Genomic DNA, 19,332 nt, shown 5'->3' with positions numbered 1-19,332 from the left:
GAACTCGGAGGTGCCGTACGTTCGGTGCTTGGATCGGTCGGATCGTGAAGACGTACGACTACATCAACCGCGTTGTCATAACGCTTCCGCTTACGGTTTATGAGGGTACGTGGACGAACACTCTCCCCTTCCGTTGCTATGCCATCACCATGATCTTGCGTGTGCGTAGGAATTTTTTTGAAATTACTACGTTCTCCAACATTCCTGTCCATGCTACACGTGTGACAGTTATCGGGACCCTTTTAATATACTAATTTAGGTGCAAGCATTTTATTTCATATAAAGCTAAAACTAAAAAGAAACTAAACGAAACAAAAAAAAGTTTTAAAAAGAAAAGGAAAATTAGAAAGGAAAATACAAACCGGCACTGTGCCGCGGCTGGCCAGGCCGGCCTACTTACCTCCCTCGCCCCCTTCCTCTGTTCACCGCAGCGCGATGGACGCCCGTTCGCCGTCCACGGCGCGAATGGACCATGGGGTGGCCATCCGGCGACTCTCCGTCGGCGTCAAGTCGCCGCCGACGCCCCCGACCGAACTCTAACGCTAGGCGCCCCTCAGAATCCCCCTCTCACCCCCTCACTCCTCAGATCCGCCATGGACGACGGCGTCGTCGCCGTTGCGTGGTCACCCGCGTGGCCACTGTCCCCACCACACCTCGTCTCCGTGCTAGAACGACCCACCGGTCTCCGCTGCATTGTCCTCGACCACGAGGCCGAGCCGGGGAGCACTACAGCGCCGCCCTCGACCTCTTCTTCCCCGACGCCGCTCGCCTCTGCTGTCTTCGATCTGCCGCCACCGGGCCTCCCCGAGCCCACTGCCGTCCCCTGCAGCTCCGCTGTAAGCTCCCTGTCCCCTCCGCCCTCTTATCCTCGTAGCTCTGTGGCCGTAGCCGTCGTCCCCGCCGTGACCGAAGCTCTTCGCCGCCACCACCCTTGCTGCCAACGCTGTCGTCCCTCTCGTGGCTGTCTGAGCAAGCCGACGTGCTTAGAGCACCCTTGCGGTGCGGCCCGCAGCCCTAGTTACTCCTGTTCGAGCTCGGGCCTACGAGCCCAACGAGCTCCGGCCCCTTTCGCCGCTGCTGGCCATCGCCGCCGTCGTTTCCGTCCGCCCTAGCACGCGCCAGTAGTTTAGATCGACGCGGGTGGTTCCCCGCGTTCGAGCAGTGCCTCCCGCGCGCCATTTGGGCACCTGTAGCGCCGTCCTTGGTGAGCCCCGATTCTGGCCGCCGCTTGCAAGCTCACCGTCGTCGTCGCAGTGCCCCCTGGCGGCTTGTCACCCCCGTCCGAACGCGCCCTTCCGCGCGGAAAACGGAGGCCGGGAGATAAATCCCGATACGTTCCGGCAAAGAACCACCGCGGGAGAGGTCGCCGGAGCCTCTTCGGTGGTGTCCTCTGATGTGGCCGGCCGGGGCCACCCCCAGGGTCACTGCTTGCGGCGCCAGGGCCGGCTGGCCCAGTTGTCCGCGGTCAATGCTGACTGGACCGATCCCAGGAGCTGATGTGTGGGCCCACCCCTATTTAACCAAAAACTAATTGAGTTAATTAATTAAATTAGTTAGACTAATTAATTTATCCGAATTACACTACGACAGGTGGGCCCAGTAGTTAATTAATTAAATTTTGGTTTAAATTAACTTTGTTTAAACCCACTGTCTACGACAGGTGGGTAACGCTGGGAACGGTTTGGATTGAAACCAGAGTTTCAGTCAGTTTTCATACCGGGCTGCTTTTGGATTGGATGAAATGGGCTAAGTCTCTAAATCAGTTCAATTTGGTCTGGGCTTTAACAATTGTTGGACTGGGTTGGCCCGGTCTGGACTGGAACCAACTGGTCTCAGACCGTTTCGACCCGTAGTCTGAAATCGGATCGTGGACCAAATCGACACACGCAGCCTGACCTAGCGAGGAGCGCCTCCACCGCCCGCCGCCCGCCGCCCACGGCCGCCAAACCGGGATATTTCGCCGCCGTCACCGCCCGACTGGAGCTTGGTCGCCCCGTGCCTGCCCTTGCTCCTGCTCGCCGTCTCCCTCGCGGCGTGCTGGGCCGGACGCGCCGACGACCACGGCGTGCACTCCGTGCTCTCCGTGCCGCTCCTCTCGGCGCTGCTCGGCGTGGCCGTCGCGCTCGTCTTCCTTGCCGGCTACCTGCGCCGCAAGCGCGCCGACATCGCGCACGTGCCCCCCTCCGCGGCGGCCGCTGCCCCGGACCTGCCTAAGCAGGCCCGCCCCGCTAGCCAGAACAAGAAGGGCAGAGGGCACGCCCGCGTCCACCACCACCACGCCTCCGCCGCCGACAAGGTCCTCCATCTCATCACATCTCATCTCCATCCCCATCTCGCTCACACGCATACTGCATACTGGGATGGGATCCATGATTCAACACACGTAGTACTAGCTACTAGTATCGATCTTACTCTCACAGGCAGGGATCAGTCAGTGGTGTCTTCGATTCAATCCAAGATCAGTGAGCAGCAAGCGTTGCCACCCCAGTCCCGGATGCAACCTGTGCTCGTGAAGCAGAGGACGGCCAAATAGGGGATCCGTCTGCAATGCAATAGCAGCCAGCATTGCCGCACTAGAGTGTAGAACACATACCACTTAACTATTCGAGTGTAGTGGTCCAAGTCGACCTAACAAAAGAAAGTGGACCTTATGGCTGATACCTGTAGCTGCCTGCAAGTGTTCAATCTTCGGTTCAGAAAGCTACCTGCAGGTGTTCAAAACTCAGAATGTTCAGAATACAAGCTTATTGCTACCGCTCAATCCAGTGCCCTGCATTCTTTTTTGCTTAATATTGCAGCCTTCATTCTTTTTTTTGCATCTAAGCATGCTTAACTACTCCATAAAGGGCAGTGCCTGGATGGAAGCAATGGGAAACCCGAACTTTATATCCAGTTCTTCCATTTCTTTTCGTTCTTATTTTCTTTCTGTCATAGTTTTGTTTGTAACAGTTCTTTCATAGTTTCTACTGTTTCTTGTATCCAGCGGCCTGTGGGTGATCCTTTCAAGGCAAAGAAATCTGTGATAAAAGACGGTTCATATATAAAAGGTTTCCCATTATAGGTCCGATTATGATGCTCCTGTTAAGGACCTATGCACATTTTAGGTTCAGGTTCAGTCAAAAAATTTACATGGAGCGTTCAGGTTCAGTGAAGAACACATTTGTTGTTTTAAGAGGAAAATTATATCATACATGATTTAATTTTCTGTTACCATGATGGGCATACAACTGTTTTAGTTCTTACATACTATTCTTAATTGAGGGGTCATATTGTTCTGAACCTTTTATTATGTTTGTACCATGCAGGTTTCATCATTCTTGTTCTCTTCATACCAAGCCTTTCATACTTTGAAGGTGTTGTGATTTGGGACAGAAGGAAGGCAGGACAGGAGGTGTTTGATTGGTGTGATAGACAGGCTTGAATCATGTCTGGGAATGTATCAGACAGCTCAGGTATTGGTGAATCAGCTGATGAGTTGTTGCAAACACCACATAGTAGGCGAGCTAAAGTCTGGGAATACTATGAGCCAGATTTGGTAGAGGTGCACAATGTCCTGAAGGCTTTGTGTAAGTATTGTTCCATGAAATTAGCAGGCAAGTCTGGGACGAAGAGCCTTAGAAACCACATTGGCGAGTCTTGCCCCAAAATCGATGATGAGTCCAGAAATAGGTTTCTTGCAACAATTAAGAAAAAACCATCAGATGTGGTGTTTGTTTTCGATCCTCAGAGAAGCCGTCAGCTCATGATCAAATATTGCATCCATGCCGAGGTTGCATTCAGGAAGTTTGACGATCCTTACTTTGAAGAGTGGATGGACTCGATGCAGCCCACCTTTAAAGTCATTCGGCGTCAGACTGTTCGCAACGACTGTGTGGACGCATATGAGCAAATGAAGGATCAGCTGCGCATTGAGTTCCAGTCTCTTGATTCCCGTGTTTGTTTGACCTCGGACATGTGGACCTCTGTACAAGAACTAGGCTATATGTGTGTTACCGCTCACTACATTGATGGCAATTTCAACCTGAAGAAGAAGGTCATATCCTTCAAAAAGTCAAGTATCCGCACACAAGTGCGGCCATTGAAGAGACTTTGGCAAGTGTTTGAATGAATGGGGCATCAAAAGGAAATTGTTTACTATGACCTTGGACAATGCAGCAAACAACAAACCAGCAGTTGACTCATTTGTGCAACATCAAGACCATGGCATGTTGTTTGGTGGTGTGGATTTTCATGTAAGGTGTTCGGCACACATCCTTAATATCTTAGTTCAAGATGGAGCAAGATATGTGCACAAGCCCATAGAAAAAATTCGTGAACTTTTAAGGCATATCGCTTCTTCGCAATTAAGAATTCAATCCTTCAATGTGATTGCCACAAATTTGGATCTTCCTGAAAAGGCTGGTGGCATAAATCTTGATATTCCAAACCGTTGGAACTCTACATATCTAATGATTGAAGAAGCTCTGGAATACAAGGGAGCCCTCAATAATTATGCAAGTGGAAATGGTGAAATAGCACCGGACGATGTGGAGTGGACTAATGCTGATGTAATGTGCACATTTCTAAAAGCTTTTGAAGAAGCGACAAAGTTAGTATCAGCCGATAGAACACTAACAACCCATCTTTTTTTGCACATGGTGTTGTGCATCCGCGACGCGCTAAGGGACCCTCAGTGGAGCACTAGTGGCACTATGTCAAACCTTGTCTATGCTATGGGCCAAAAGTTTGATAAATACTGGAAAGAGTCAAAACTGAATGTTGCAGTTGTCATCGCAACGGTGTGAGATCCAACCAAGAAATCTGACTTCTTGGAATTCTTCTTTGAAAAGTATTGTGAAAATGTGGATGATATTGAGAAGTGTCTAGAAGGTGTAAAAGACATGATGAGGTCGTACTATGAGAAATACGAGGAAGCCAGAAGAACCACCGAGCACTCGGTATCTCAGCAAGTCAGCGCCAATATAGGATCACCAGTTCTTGGCAAAAGGAGACTGGAAGAAGAGTTTGCTCAATACAAGTCAAGAAGGAGGTCCTACATGCAACCAAAGTCTGAGCTGTACATGTATTTGGAGGAAAATTTTGACAGCTCCGGGGGAAGTTTTGATATTTTGATATGGTGGAAAACACATGCTGAAAAATATCCCGTGCTCTCAACCATGGCTCGTGATTTCCTTGCAATACCTCTTAGCACCGTGTGTCATCTGAATCAGCATTCAGTTGCAGTGGAAGGACTTTAGGAGATTCCCGATGCTCGATGACGCCCGAAACTCTTGAGGCTTTAGTTTGCATAAAAGATTGGCTTATCAAAATTCTAAATAATGAAGGTATGATATTATTTTCCCTGTTTGGTCTGGAAACTTCTTTACTAGTAGATTCAGTAAGCTTTATGTTGCTTAACATGTACTTTGAAAGTGCAGGCCCAAGTGGGACAGCCAAATGGAGAAAAGGTCTTATGTTAACAAATTGGTAAGTAAAATATATGGACATTTGCATAGATTCAGTTTTAGACTAGTGATATTTGGTCAATTCTCCTTGGACTTTGAGTGATGGTTCACACTTCACCTCAGCAAAGTAGTCTCAAGTGACATAATGTTCTTTGGTCAAAATACTCTCCTTTCCCGTCACGAAAATTCTCTTCATTTGACCACATACTAACAGTGTATAGTGTCAGGGATGTGATGGACGTCCAATTTTTCTTTGTTTCTTTAGAAGCATCCATAGGGAATTCTTGCTTTCCATGTGAAGTTAAAAACAGAGCGTAGCAACCATAGAAGTGATATTATTCTAAGCCTACAAATTTTTTGAATTGAAGAAATCTGTGTTCTACTAGTGAGATATGGTCGTGTTAAAGTGCGGCGATTGATATATATCATTCTGATGTACCTGGTAATACACTCAGGTATCAAGAAGAAAGCCGGGGTAGAAGAAACCATTCAGAAAGGGAGATGGATGTCCAGCAACTATGTAAAATGCATTCTGTAACTGAGTAATTGTGTAACATCCAGCATTCTGTGTAATAATTTTGGACCCCATGTTGTAACATCCAACGGCTACTTACTTAGTCAGCAAGCTATCCTTTTCCTAGTAAAACTGGGTTGCCATTCTTATTCCTTGTCCATGGATTGAAACTATGGGTTAAATCCATAAATGGCATATGGTTTGGATTGGTCTGGGTGGAAAACACATGTAGTTTGGTTTGGTTTGGATGCTAGCTTAATTATTTTGGTTTAGTTTGGTTTGTTGGTGGAGGTGTAGTCATATGGTTTGGGCTGGCTTTAGTTTGGATGTCAAACTGTTCCCAGGTTTACAGGTGGGTCTCTCATGTCACTTTTAACTAGTCAACATACTGTTGACCGCTCACGTCACCATGACCTCATGCTGATGCATTAATTCATTTTCTGGATTAATTTAAATAATAATAATTTTGAAAATGTTTAAAACTTTGAAAATTAATAAAAAATAATCTGTAACTCAGATGAAAATAATTTATATATGAAAATCGATAAGAAAAATATGAAAAATCTGAATAAGCCCTTTGTTTGTTTGTCACATGCCCCTAGCATGGTGAACATGTAACCATCCCCCTTTGGTTCGTCTATCCAAAAATGCTAAACACCGGGAAAACATTCCCGGATGTTTTGCCCCTTCGCGGGTATCGTGTAGCCCTGCGTTAGAACACCCCTAGCACCAAGTATCGTCATGTCATGCTTAGTAATGCATCTGTGTGCTTTGTATTTATTGTTTCTTCCCCTCTTCTCTCAAGTAGACCTCGAGACCGATGTTACCCCTGTGATCGACTTCATCAACGATGGCCCCTCCTTGTCTGAGCAACCAGGCAAGCAAACCCCCTTGATCGTTTCGATACTGCCCATTCCATTCTCGCTCATGCTTGCATTATATTTTTCTACTGCAATTGATTGCTCCTATTCTGATGCATAGCCTGCTTTTGCAACCTGCTCTTGTAGCTTACCTGTTTATCCTAAACTGCTTAGTATAGGTTGGTTTGTGATCCATCAGTGACCCCTCACCTTGTCCCAGTTGCCTCGGCTTGATGACCAATGACTCGATCAACGTGATCGACGTCTAGAGCCCGACACATCACTTCACCCCCTAGTTGTACGACTCTACATAGCTACTATCGAGTGCCGAGGGTGATACCTCGTAACGCACTCCTGATGATAACTCTGTAGTGTAGTTATTCGGTCGTGGCCACCCAGGGTGATTCCTCCTTCACACCCCTGCTATGGCTCTGTCATGCAACACTTCAAGTGTGAACCTCGAGGGTGATTCCTCATATGTTTACCTTGATGATTACATCGAGTGGGGATTCATCGAGGGAGATTCCTCGGATTCCCCCCTTGATGACATGGACACACGGTTACCTTTACCTGTAGCCCCCGTGTACTCTTACTACGGGACTGAAGGGACATGCGGTACCATCAGGTGGATCTAAGTTCCCGACAGTCTCTAGTTAGTCGGGTCGACCCTGAGGGGTACCCGCGAGTTGATGTGAAAGTCGAGCAGGCCCGAAGAGCACGCGTGAGATAATTATGAGGCACGGCCTGGCAGGTAGACCGCCCTAGAGAGAGGGTTGGGCCTGGCCCTTGCCGTATTTCCTCAAGACGGGGAGACAGGGTCACATGATCGTGAGTCTATGCTCGTCTCCGTGAGCTCTTAATACACTAAGGGTTTGGGTATTTGATCTAAGTTGGCCACTGGCCTTTACGCACTAACCACCACGCGAGAATAGTTATGGGCACTCGGCGTTGTAGTATCAGCCGCAGCTCTGTCAGACGTCAAGTTCAACATTGTGGCACGGTCGGATCGTGCCGACCATCCGAGGTGGTGCTAGTATCCACCCTGCACACAACGACCCGGAGTGCAACGGGCGATGGCCCAAGACCATGGAGTTCTTAGGATGTAGACCGGCGGGGACCTCTCTGCTGAGCCTAGGTAGGGCTGCGACCTGATCTTTTGAGGCCGGGCATGGACCCAAGAAAGTGTGTCCCGCCAGAGGAATCAACAAGCGTGTTGGGTAATGTGGTGCACCCCTGCAGGGAAGTTTATCTATTTGATTAGCCGTGTCCACGGTAATGGACGCTCGGAGTTGTATCCTGATCTATTACAACTAGAAATGGTTACTTGAGATATGTGGCCCTGAGATTACTTCCTCGTAGGGAGTCGAGGAAGGATCTCTGTGCATTAATGCTAAAACATGCTTGTTAAGTGTTAAAATGCTATTCTATACTCTTCGGAATGCTGCAAGATGCTAGTCTTCGATAGGCTAGTCTTACCCTTCTCCTCTGGCATTCGGTAGTTCAGTCCATAGATACAACTCATTCCTTTGATACCGATGCATACTTAGTTTAGATCTGATGTAAGTCTTGCAAGTACTTTGGATGAGTACTCACAGTTGCTTTGCTACCTCTTTTTCCCATATACCCGGTTGCTACGATCAGATGGTGGATCCCAGGAGCCTGATGCCAACCCGACGGAGCCTACTACAACGTGGAGACCGCTAACGACCAGGAGTAGTTAGGAGGTCCCACGCAGGAGGCCTTGCCTCTTCGATCGTGTTGCTTTTGTGCTAGCCTTCTTAAGGCATCCTTGTTTAACTTATGTCTATACTCAGATATTGTTGCTTCCACTGTCTCATTTGTATTCGAGCTTCTGTATTCGAGCCCTCTAGGCCCTTGGCTTGTAATATGAAGCTTGTATTATTTTAATTTGTGTCTAGAGTTGTGTTGTGATATCTTCCCCTGAGTCTCTGATCTTGATCGTACACATTTGTGTGTATGATTAGTGTATGATTGAATTGGGGGTGTCACAAGTTGGTATTAGAGCCGACTGCCTCCTGGAATCCCCCTTTCAAACTCCTTGGCCGAAGTTGAGTCTAGTTCTTGAAAAACTATTTTACTAACATGGTTGTGCGGCTGATGGGCCCACGTCGCCATAGACAGATGATAGAACATAGATATGATAAATGATCATCGAGCTGGGAATTAACTGTGCCTATGAAGTTACCATGATTAGTAGGAGTTGACGGAAGGCGATCTTTCCCTCCTTCTCCATGTTCATTTTCCTTTTGGTCTCCTAGACATACTTCCTGGAACGTAGCTTCTAGTGTATTTTCCCTCCACCACTCGAGTATTTCCTCGGTTTCTTTCATGAGGTTATTTTCCTGCAAATGAGAGCCTTGGGAGATTGCGGCAAACCGCTTCTCATATTCCATGAAAGAATTTCTATTAAAATTATTAGTGATGCAATAGTCATGGACAATCTCCAAGTCCTCCATACATGTAGAGATGTCTGGATAATACAGAGTAAGCTCCTTTACCCTTCTCATGAGTTTAGAGGTTCTCAAGGATAACACTTGATCCTCAATCGATTCAACATAGTCGAAAATCATCACGATTGTATGACAATATAATAGGGCAAGGGTGGAACTTGTAGCTAAAGCTCGTATGTTTATTGGACTTGCAATAATCACAAAAGGTAGGGAATTTAAATATACCTTCAGGGCAGTCATCCAATAACTCTAATTTTTTTTCACATCAAGGCCTATTTAAAATAATACCGGTAATGGGCATAAGTCATTCCTCTTTTTCTCGACTTGTTCTATTGCAGCATCCACAGAAGACATCTCTGGGCAAGACATTATTTTGGTATTTTCTAGGTTAAAGGAAAAACAGTAAGATAAATAGCAACAAACAAAATAAACTAAGTGCGAGAGGGTAAGTACTAACCAAGTGCTATGCTCCCTGGCAATGGCGCTAGAAAATGCTTGATGTCCTGCAAGTGCACATGGCTGTTGTAGCTCTTTCGTTGTGATAAGTAGTGTCAACGCACAAGGAGATTATAGGAAGGCACCATAAACCCTGCAGGTATGTTGTCACTTTCACGCAGCCACTTACGCACCCAAACTGGAGTTTGGAAATAGTCTATTCTATCATTGCTAGGAAAACTAGAATAAAAGGGATTTAACTAAACTACTAACAAGAAGAGTAAAAACAGTAAATAAAAGATGCAAAGTTAGTGGTGAAGGTGCTTGAGTAATAAAGTGTTCTCGAGGGTTCCGGAATCACTACCGAATATGAACTATCGTATCCTCTAGTAACTGGTCAAATGCATAAGTGGGCAGAGCCGTGTTGGAAATATGCCCTAGAGGGAATAATATTGTATTACTATATTTTCATATTCATAGTTAAGAGTTTATAGTCCATGCAATAACTGCTACGATCCTGGAATATGCGATTCAGTGGAAAACTCATATGCATGTGTGGAATAATAAACGCTAAACAATAGGTTCCCGGTCTTGCCTCTAAGACTGGCTCAAGTGTTGTTTGTGATCATGTTTTCTGGATCTTAGGATATCGTTATGTGTAACAATATTCCTAAAATAACATTGAGGGTATGACATTAGAAGAACGATCATCTTAAATCAACCCAATACTTGTTTGTTAGACTATATGATTATATCGTTTGAAATCATCTGTTATGACACAGAGTGTTAGCATGTGTTTTAGTTCCTAAGACCATGAGAGTGTCTCGGTGTTCGCACACGAACACGTCACCGTGTACCTCCAACGCCGAGGGTGATGCACCGTATCTCACGTCAAAGGAGACCCGTCCGGAAGTGCGGTACGCAAGCAATTCGGCGGGTGCTTTTCAGGACCCGAAACCCCAAGCGCCCGGGAGGGACCCCGTCTAGACGCGCGGCGGCTATGGGCTGCCCTAGGTCGATTCGCTCGCCCCTAGAGCATCGAGGATCGCTGCCCTTCAACATAAATAACGAACGAAGAACAAGAGAGAAAGAACAAGGGAGAGATGTAAAAACTAGGATAAAAAGTAGTATATGGATTTGTCGATTGTGTGTTGTTCAATCGGCCGTCACCTCTCATCTATTTATGAGGCGGCTGGACTTCCCGTACAAGAAAATGACTAAAAAGTCCATCCAAAATGTCACAAACCCTAACCTAACTCGGACAGGAATCTTTGGCAATTTTCCGGATCAACTCGGTCTCACCGATTGTTTTGCTTCGGTCCCACCGAGTGAATGTGGCCAACTCTCTGTAAATTTCTGAATTTCCCGGGATCAACTCGGTCTCACCGATTAGTTTGCTTCGGTGCCACCGAGTGAGCGTTGCCAACTTTCTGTAACTTCCTGTAATTTCTCGGATCAACTCGGTCTCACCGAGTCAATCAACTCGGTCCGTCCGAAATGACTCTGCAGCTTCTGTTTCTGTCCTTATTTTGCCTCCACGGGTTGCATACGACCTCGGATTAAGACAATTTTTATATCGAAATCGACCGTTTCGACGATACGAAGACAACTTATGTAGAAAGTTTTTCCATTTGAGGTCGTATTGGGGGCTTAATCCGCCAAACTGTACTCTGAATATAAGATATTAGTACTTTGAGCATAGTTTCGGCCTTCGAGATGAAATCGGACGGCGATGGCCCAAACTTCAAAGACGTTCATATCAACAATACAGAACTCTCTCATGTAGATATTCTCCATTTGATGCCATTTTAAATAAGTTCTTGACCGTGCCAAAATCTAGTGTCAACATATGTCCCCCTGTTTTTCGGCAAACTTGTGAGCCGAAAAATAACTTGCACAATGCTTCTTCTAAGGACGATGTCAACACTCCATCGGCCATTTATTTTTCTCAAGATGATAATTATGTATCGGCTATGTTTATGCTTAGGGCGATAATTTTATATCGGCCATTGATTTTAACTTCTAGTTCACATCATACCTTGTAACCGATTACCACCAATCGGCTTTAAAGAGATGGGAATGAAGCCGTTCCTTGTAGCACTAAGGAAATCAAAGTCCGAGAGGTCACGCCCTACTAAGCAAGTAACATCGGGATGATTACAATCCACCGAGGCATCGACCAAAGCAACACAAGCCAAATTATCCGCGTGAATGATTTCTACCTCATCATCGATCCATTGTATTAAAAATTGATGCATGGTAGATGGCACATATTGGTTAGCATGAACCCAATCCCGACCTAATATAACATTATAGTTACCTTGCACCTCGGCGATGAAGAATGTGGTGGCCAAAGTTTTGCTTCCCACGGTGAGTTCCATGCACATCACACCTTTGGCCTCTGTCTTTTCTTTACCCTCGAATCCATTAAGTACCATATTGGTCTTCATCAATGCATCATCATCTAACCCCAACTTTTTTGAAGACTGAGTAGGACATAAGATTTACCATAGCACCACCATCAACGAGCATCCTAGCAACCGGCGATCCGTTAATATGACCTTTGAGGTACAATGGCTTCAAGTGTTTCACCGGTTCTCTTGGCTTCTCGAAGATAGCATTCTTACAACCAAAATCCAGCTGAGCTACCTCCCCTTCTTCACCTTTAGCACGAAACTCAGCAGGTAAGTAATATACCATATTAATATCCATACCTTCCTGAACCGGCGTAGATTCATAATCCACCATCTCATCTTCATCTCCCAATGTGTATATTGGGCTTAAAGTTTTCTCAATTGAAGGGGATGTTTCAGGTGGTATGGACGATGTAATAGAGGTCGCATCATCCTCTTTCGGTGGTGAAGGTATTGCTGCAGCTAATGTAGAAGCATCTGTGTTTTGTTTTTGTTTAGGCCTCCACACTTGTTTTGTGAGTGCCATGGGCCGAATTTTACTAAAAAATTCGTCCCTTTGCCTCTCCTCGTTATGCTCTACCTTCTCGTGGTTCCTCATGCGTTGTAATCTCCTTTTCATGGTCTTAGTTAAACTAGGAGGACACCACTTAGGTTGAGTATACTTGGGGTCCCTTGGTTTGGTCTTTCTTGTGCTCGTCTCATGATCATTAACCATGGAACCCCGCTGAACAATAACAATATCACCATTAGAAGTAGCCAGATTACCAACAACCGGCTTTTCGAACTCCTTTTGCTTGTCACATTCTGAAATTTCTGCATTGGGCGACTTAACGCGCCACACTTTTTTATTGACCTTGCTTGGAGAAAATCTTGTTGGCCGATTAGAACCATAGCTCAAACGGCCTTGTGTGGGATAATAAAGCCTCTCGCGAGCAGGCCTTCTAGGTACTGCCCACCCCATATGAAAAGCATAAGGAGTCATTGGGGCTTGCCCCCATCCTCCATTGAAGTCTCCCATGTAATACGGCGCATAGTGGGGTTGTGACATCCATGGTGTCGGTACCCATGACCCATATGGCCCTACATAGCGTCGAAACTATTGTTCTGGAGGCAATCTTGAACGTTTTGAATGTGATGGCCGATTAGAGCTAGAACCGGCCGCTTGACTTGCATATTTGGATAACAACATATCAAAAGTTGGCTTGATTTTCTTGTACTTAGTTTCATTCTTTTTCCACTTGCCAACTTCTGAATTCTTAGGCTTGATCAATTTAACATGAGTATCCTCTTGCCCTTGTGGTTGCCCCCCGAGTGTAGCATTTTTTATAGTGATCTTCAACACTTCCTTGCCATCGGGTTGCTTCTCAAGCACAATCTTTCTTCCCAAGACCTTGTCGCCCTCCTTGCTATTCCTGGGTTCACCAATGACAACATTATCTTTATTAGCGGATTCGGCTATGTTAGCCCGAATTAACATTTTCTTCCCTTCCAAGTCCATGGTGTTTATCGGGAAGGGTTGTTTATCAACTTGCATCTCAGCAAAATTCAATCGTCCATCATTAATGGCCGATTGTATCTGTCATCGAAAAACATTGCAATCATTAGTAGCATGAGAAAATGAATCATGGTACTTGCAATAAGCACGCCGTTTTAGCTCCTCAAACGGCGGTATGGTGTGTGATATTCTAATCATCTTGTCTTGCAAGAGAGCATCAAATATTTTATCACACTTTGATATATCAAAAGTAAACCTCATCTCCTCATCACGATTCTTGCGAATCGACTTAAGAGCATTGCACATATAGGGTTTGGCCTTTGAGGACCAAACGAATTCAGTAGTATAGACATCAACCTCATCGTCCGAATTATCATCATTGTGTTCAATCATATGCATTCTAGGACGATCAGTTGTAGACCTATGAACCTCTTTACTTTGACTCTCTTGAGCCAACACCTTTTGCAAGACTTGGTTAATATTCAAAAACTCATAACTTTCTAGCCTCTCTTTAATGTGAGTTTTTAAACCATTAAGAATAAGATCCGCCAAGTCTCTCTCAGTTATCACTAAGCTATAACACCGGTTCTTTATATCTCTAAATCTCTTGACGTAATCGGTGACCGATTCATCATGTTTCTGCCTAATCGATGTAAGATGTGACAACTTTAGCTCATTATCACCGCTACAAAAGTGATCATGAAACTTTTGCTCTAATTGCGACCATAAGAGAATTGAGCCATGTGGTAAAGCAAAAAACCATGAAAATGCGGTGCCAGTTAAAGACAAGGGAAATAAACGCACTTTCAACTCTTCTATGGAACCTGCTTCATCCAACTGTGCTAGATACTGACTCACATGCTCCCAAGTTGTTTTTGTACCCTCACCACTAAATTTAACAAAATCAGGAACCTTATAACCTTGAGGGTAAGAAATTGCATCGAAGTGTTCAGGATAAGGCTTTTGATACACACGACTCTTTACTTTCGACTCGTTTCTGAAAGTTTGTAGAAACATCTTATGCAAATCCTCCCTTAATTTAGCTAAAATTGGATCTGAGGTAGATGAAGATGTTTGTGGCAATGACATAGGAGCAACCTGACTACTAGCTATTGGTGCAACTTGTGGGATGGGCGCCGAACCATAATTCGGCGAAAGACCAAACATACTTGCGCCTATGGGTGGTGTGACAAAATGATTCGGCGTTGACGCCGAATTGGGCACACTCATAGTAGCATTAGGGTATGTAGGTGTAGTCACAAGCTGGTTGGTTTGACTAGGGTAAAAATTCAACGGCATACTATGTTGTTGTTGTATAGGAGGTGCCGATGAAATAGGTAAAGTTGGACTAGTGTTTTCAGATACACCAACAGTACCACTAGATGACGGAGGCATATTTTTCTGAGCATTAGCACTAGCCACAAAAGAATTGTATGCCATCACATTACCCTTACTAACAAGACTTTCAATCACAGCCACTTGCTCCGGAGAAAAAACTTTACTCACAGTGATTACATCTTGTTCGTCGATGAGGGGAGGAAAATTGACGTTTCCAATCGGAGTGATGTTTCCTTGACAGTCCTTCTTGAAACCTGAAAGAAATGCTTCCAAATCCTCCTCCTCACACTTCTTCTTGAGCGCCTCAAAAGCCTCTTCACGCTGCTTCTTGCGCGCTTCGTAGGCTTGGCGATGTTCATCCGATAGCTCATCAAGACCGGGCTTAATAATGTTATCGGCGTCAACTTCTGAGGGCTTGGGGAGATTAGACATGGTTGATGATGATTCTTGATCTTTGTGTCCCCAACGAAGTCGCCAAAAAGTGTGTTCGCACACGAACAAATCACCGTGTACCTCCAACGTCGAGGGTGATGCACCGCAAATCACGTCGAAGGAGACCCGTCCGGAAGCGCGGTACGCAAGCAATCCGGCGGGTGCTTTTCAGGACCCGAAACCCCAAGCGCCCGGGAGGGACCCCGTCTGGACGCGCAGAGGCTATGGGCTGCCCTAGGTCGATTCGCTCGCCCCTAGAGCCTCGAGGATCACTGCCCTTTAACACAAAGAACGAACGAAGAATGAGAGAGAAAGAACAAGGGAGAGATGTAAAAACTAGGATAAAAAGTAGTATATTGATTTGTCGATTGTGTGTTGTTCAATCGGCCGTCACCTCTCATCTATTTATGAGGCGGTTGGACTTCCCATACAAGAAAAGGACTAAAAAGTCCATCCAAAACGTCACAAACCCTAACCTAACTCGGACAGAAATCTTTGGCAATTTTCTAGATCAACTCGGTCTCACCGATTGTTTTGCTTCGGTCCCACCGAGTGAACGTGGCCAACTCTCTGTAAATTTCTGTAATTTCCCGGATCAAGTCGGTCTCACTGATTAGTTTACTTCGGTGCCACCGAGTGAGCATTGCCAGCTTTTTGTAACTTAATTTAATTCTCGGATCAACTCGGTCTCACCGAGTCAATCAACTCGGTCCGTCCGAAATGACTCTGCAGCTTCTGTTTCTGTCCTTGTTTTGCCTCCACAGGTTGCATACGACCTCGGATTAAGATGATTTTTATATCAAAATCGACCGTTTCAACAAGACGAAGACAACTTATGTAGAAAGTTTTTCCATTTGAGGTCGTATTGGGGGCTTAATCCGCCAAACTGTACTCTGAATATAAGATCTTAGTACTTTGAGCATAGTTTCGGCCTTCTAGATGAAATCGGACGGCGATGGCCCAAACTTCAAAGACGTTCATATCAACAATACAGAACTCTCTCATGTAGATCTTATCCATTTGATGTCATTTTAAATATGTTCTTGACCGTGTCAAAATCAGGTGTCAACAACTTCCTACTTGATGGTAGTCTTTGGGGTTGCTCAAACGTCATCTATAACAAGGTGATCATAACGACAACTTTCAGGCACACCGGAAAGTTTGACAAGTGACCAGATAGCTCGAGAGCGTGATTTCATCCTCCGACGATGAAGAGATATTCTTAGGGCCCTCTCGTTGTGACAGTGCCGGAATCGGGGCTCCGAGGACCCAGGAAAGGTTTGAACTCTGGGGTGTGCTCGCTGAACCTCACTAAGCCCAACCTCGCTGCTCACTACCTCACTTCAATGCTCCGGCGTGCCTGAGCAGGGGGAAAGATTCACTACAGACACAATAGTTTACCCAGGTTTGGGCCACCTTGCGGTGTAGGACCCTACTCCTGCTTTGTGGATGGATTGCCTCACGAGGGAGGATGGGTATGAGAGTACAAGGGAAAGTGAGAGTCCTCGAAGGATCCGGTTATCGTTCCGATCAGATCCTCTCTACCACGATGCCCTATCTATACTTAAACTAGACTTGGTCCTCTTCCCCCAAAAAACACTAGGCGGGAAGGGTTGCCACAATGGCCAATTCGAAGGGGAATAGGAGTACAGCTTATCCTGACTAACAGTGGTCTTCGCCTACTAAAACTTTCTACCATGACGCGCTGGTGGGCTCGGTGATGACCTCCGTCTTGGCGAGCCTGCCGTCTTGGTCTTCTTGCACCAAAGTGGCAACCTTTGGGGATTGCTTCGGGAACCATGGCAACCTGTGGCCGCGGTGATGCACGCCTTTGATGAATGGGGGCTCGTGTCAGCTGAACGAGGCGGCCCTCGCAGGAACCTTTCCAACGTGGTGTTGTCCTCCGGCGAAGACAATAACGGCAAGGACTTGGAGGAGACGGAGGAGGACGACGACAACGGTCGAGCGCCACCACACCACCGCCTTCGCGACCTCATGGATGATGACGATGACATAGGTATCAGCCCCAGGTAGCATTTCCCAGGCTCACCGATGTGGCAGGGAGAGCTGGGGTCAGCATTGCGGCTGCCCAGCCACCCGTGGTGGGGGCTAGTTCCGACGAGGCCGTGTTCGTGCCCGCGGAGGCCAAGTCCCTCCAGGGGCCTTCCAAGACCCTCGCCGAGGGTGGACACTCGACTGGGCCCACGAGAGGCCATGCTGCACGCCCCGCGGACAGCTCCGCGGTGGTGCACGAGGGTGGGGGCAATGATTCGTCCTCCACCGAGAAGAAGCAGAAGTGTAACGCTGACGACGAGTAAGCTCTTGGGAGTTGGGATCACTCTTGCGTCTAGCGTCTGTAAACCAGTGTGGCTCTTGCTGACCTCTTATTGATGCAGTTGCCAGGGCGACGACCCGGAGGCCTAGAATAAGTAGAAGATGGCCGTGTTGAAGATGCCTCCTATTCTAAAGGCGGCGCCGTCGCCCGAGATAAGTCCTGGGCGGTGCGGGAAGACCTTGCGCCCCTAAGGCGCCGAAACGGGGCGCCCAAGCTCAGCAGAAATGCCCAGCACCCCCTCGGAGCCATGGGAGGGTCTGACTGTCCCTTCTGCCACCGACCGGCCCCAGGGTCCACTTCCAGAGGACGGGTGTGCGCCCCTCATGGGGCCCGCCGTGAGCGCGAGCATGATGATGGGGTGGACTCGGCGCCCAAGCCCCCGCCGGCCTCACGCGCCATCGTCATTGGGAGTGACGCGGAGCGTGCTGTGGAGGATCCCCTGGCCTCGGCCATCCGAGAGGCTCCTGCAACTGACATGGCTAGTCCCCTAGTCGTGACACCACGAGCAGGAGGGGAAGACCTGACAAGGTTTTGGTTACTGGTCGAAATTTCAAGATTTCCCATGGTTACCCCGTATTTCCCCGCCCCTCGGTAAATCGCCATACCGGAAAAAATACCCTTTTTTTTTGAAATTTTTGAATTTAAACACTTGATTTACAGTAAAGTACGTAGGATCTAATTAATGCCATGAGAGTTGGTTCTGGCATGTTGGTAGCAACCTAGTTCCTGTTTTGAGAGGTCTCGGGTTTGAATATTCGTTCATTCACTTATTTGAATTCAAAATTCAACTATAAAATTCGCTCGAAATATTCTCGGTATTTCTCGTAACCGTGGTAACCACATTTACCAGTCCCCCTTGGTAAAATTGCCTCATTCGGTAACCAAAACCTTGAGACGCGAGGCCCTCTGCACCCCAAGCAAGCTCTATCGAGGCTCCTTCAGCCATGGCGGCCACGGGCGTCGGGTCGCCGGTCCTAGGCCGGACCAGCGCGTTGGTGAGCTGTGGCACCGTGCTCAGGAGCGGAGCTCTAACCGACGCTGAAGACACGCTTGATTAGCTCGGGGTAGACCTTCAGGATGCCAAGGGGCGCCTCGCCAAGGAGCGCCCGACACTCGCAGGGTGCTACCAGCTTGACGCCGCCTCAAAGGCGGCCCAAAGCCGGACCGAGGCTGCCATTGCACAGAGTGAACAGGAGGCCGCCAAGGCGAAGGAAACTCGCGAGGCCACGCTTGCTGAGGCCGAGGCAGCCATCAATCGCTGCGTGGAGGCGGAGGCCAACTTGAAGGTGATCCAGGACGAACAGGCCGCGGATGTGAAGCGGCTCCACCTACAGGAGAATGATCTCAAGGCTCGTGACCCGGGAATCGTACCTGAAAGCAGTGATGACCGAGTAGGCCAAGGAACGTGAGCGCCTGGAGGCCTTGAAGCGCCAGGTGACTAGCGCCCAAAAATCTCATGTGAAGCATGTCTCCAAGGTCAATGCTCATCTGGACGCCAAGGAGAAGAAGATCCAAGTGGATGCCGATGCGAGGACGGCGGCGGTTCGTGTCGTGCTCTCATCCCTTGAGCTCAGGGCCCGTGGGGCCCTAAGTT

At 47.2% G+C, this 19,332-nt stretch overlaps 1 long non-coding RNA gene across 2 annotated transcripts; it reads left to right on the top strand.

Moving 5' to 3' along the window:
* The first annotated feature begins 420 nt into the window (after nt 1-420).
* LOC119323758 lies at nt 421-6,220 on the top strand. Of its 2 annotated transcripts, none has more exons than XR_005156483.1 (4): nt 421-836; nt 3,306-5,324; nt 5,418-5,466; nt 5,900-6,220. It is a non-coding gene; the product is annotated as an uncharacterized LOC119323758 (long non-coding RNA). The 2 variants fall into 2 exon arrangements; XR_005156482.1 differs by lacking the exon at nt 421-836 and adding an exon at nt 1,864-2,296 and having other exon boundaries at nt 5,900-6,219.
* The last annotated feature ends 13,112 nt before the right edge of the window (nt 6,221-19,332 follow it).

The sequence above is a fragment of the Triticum dicoccoides genome, chromosome 6B (genome assembly GCF_002162155.2).
Source record: "Triticum dicoccoides isolate Atlit2015 ecotype Zavitan chromosome 6B, WEW_v2.0, whole genome shotgun sequence".
Classification (NCBI taxonomy): Eukaryota; Viridiplantae; Streptophyta; class Magnoliopsida; order Poales; family Poaceae; genus Triticum; species Triticum dicoccoides.
The sequence above is the reverse complement of the archived record's forward strand: the minus strand, read 5'-3'. Positions and strand labels throughout refer to the sequence as shown.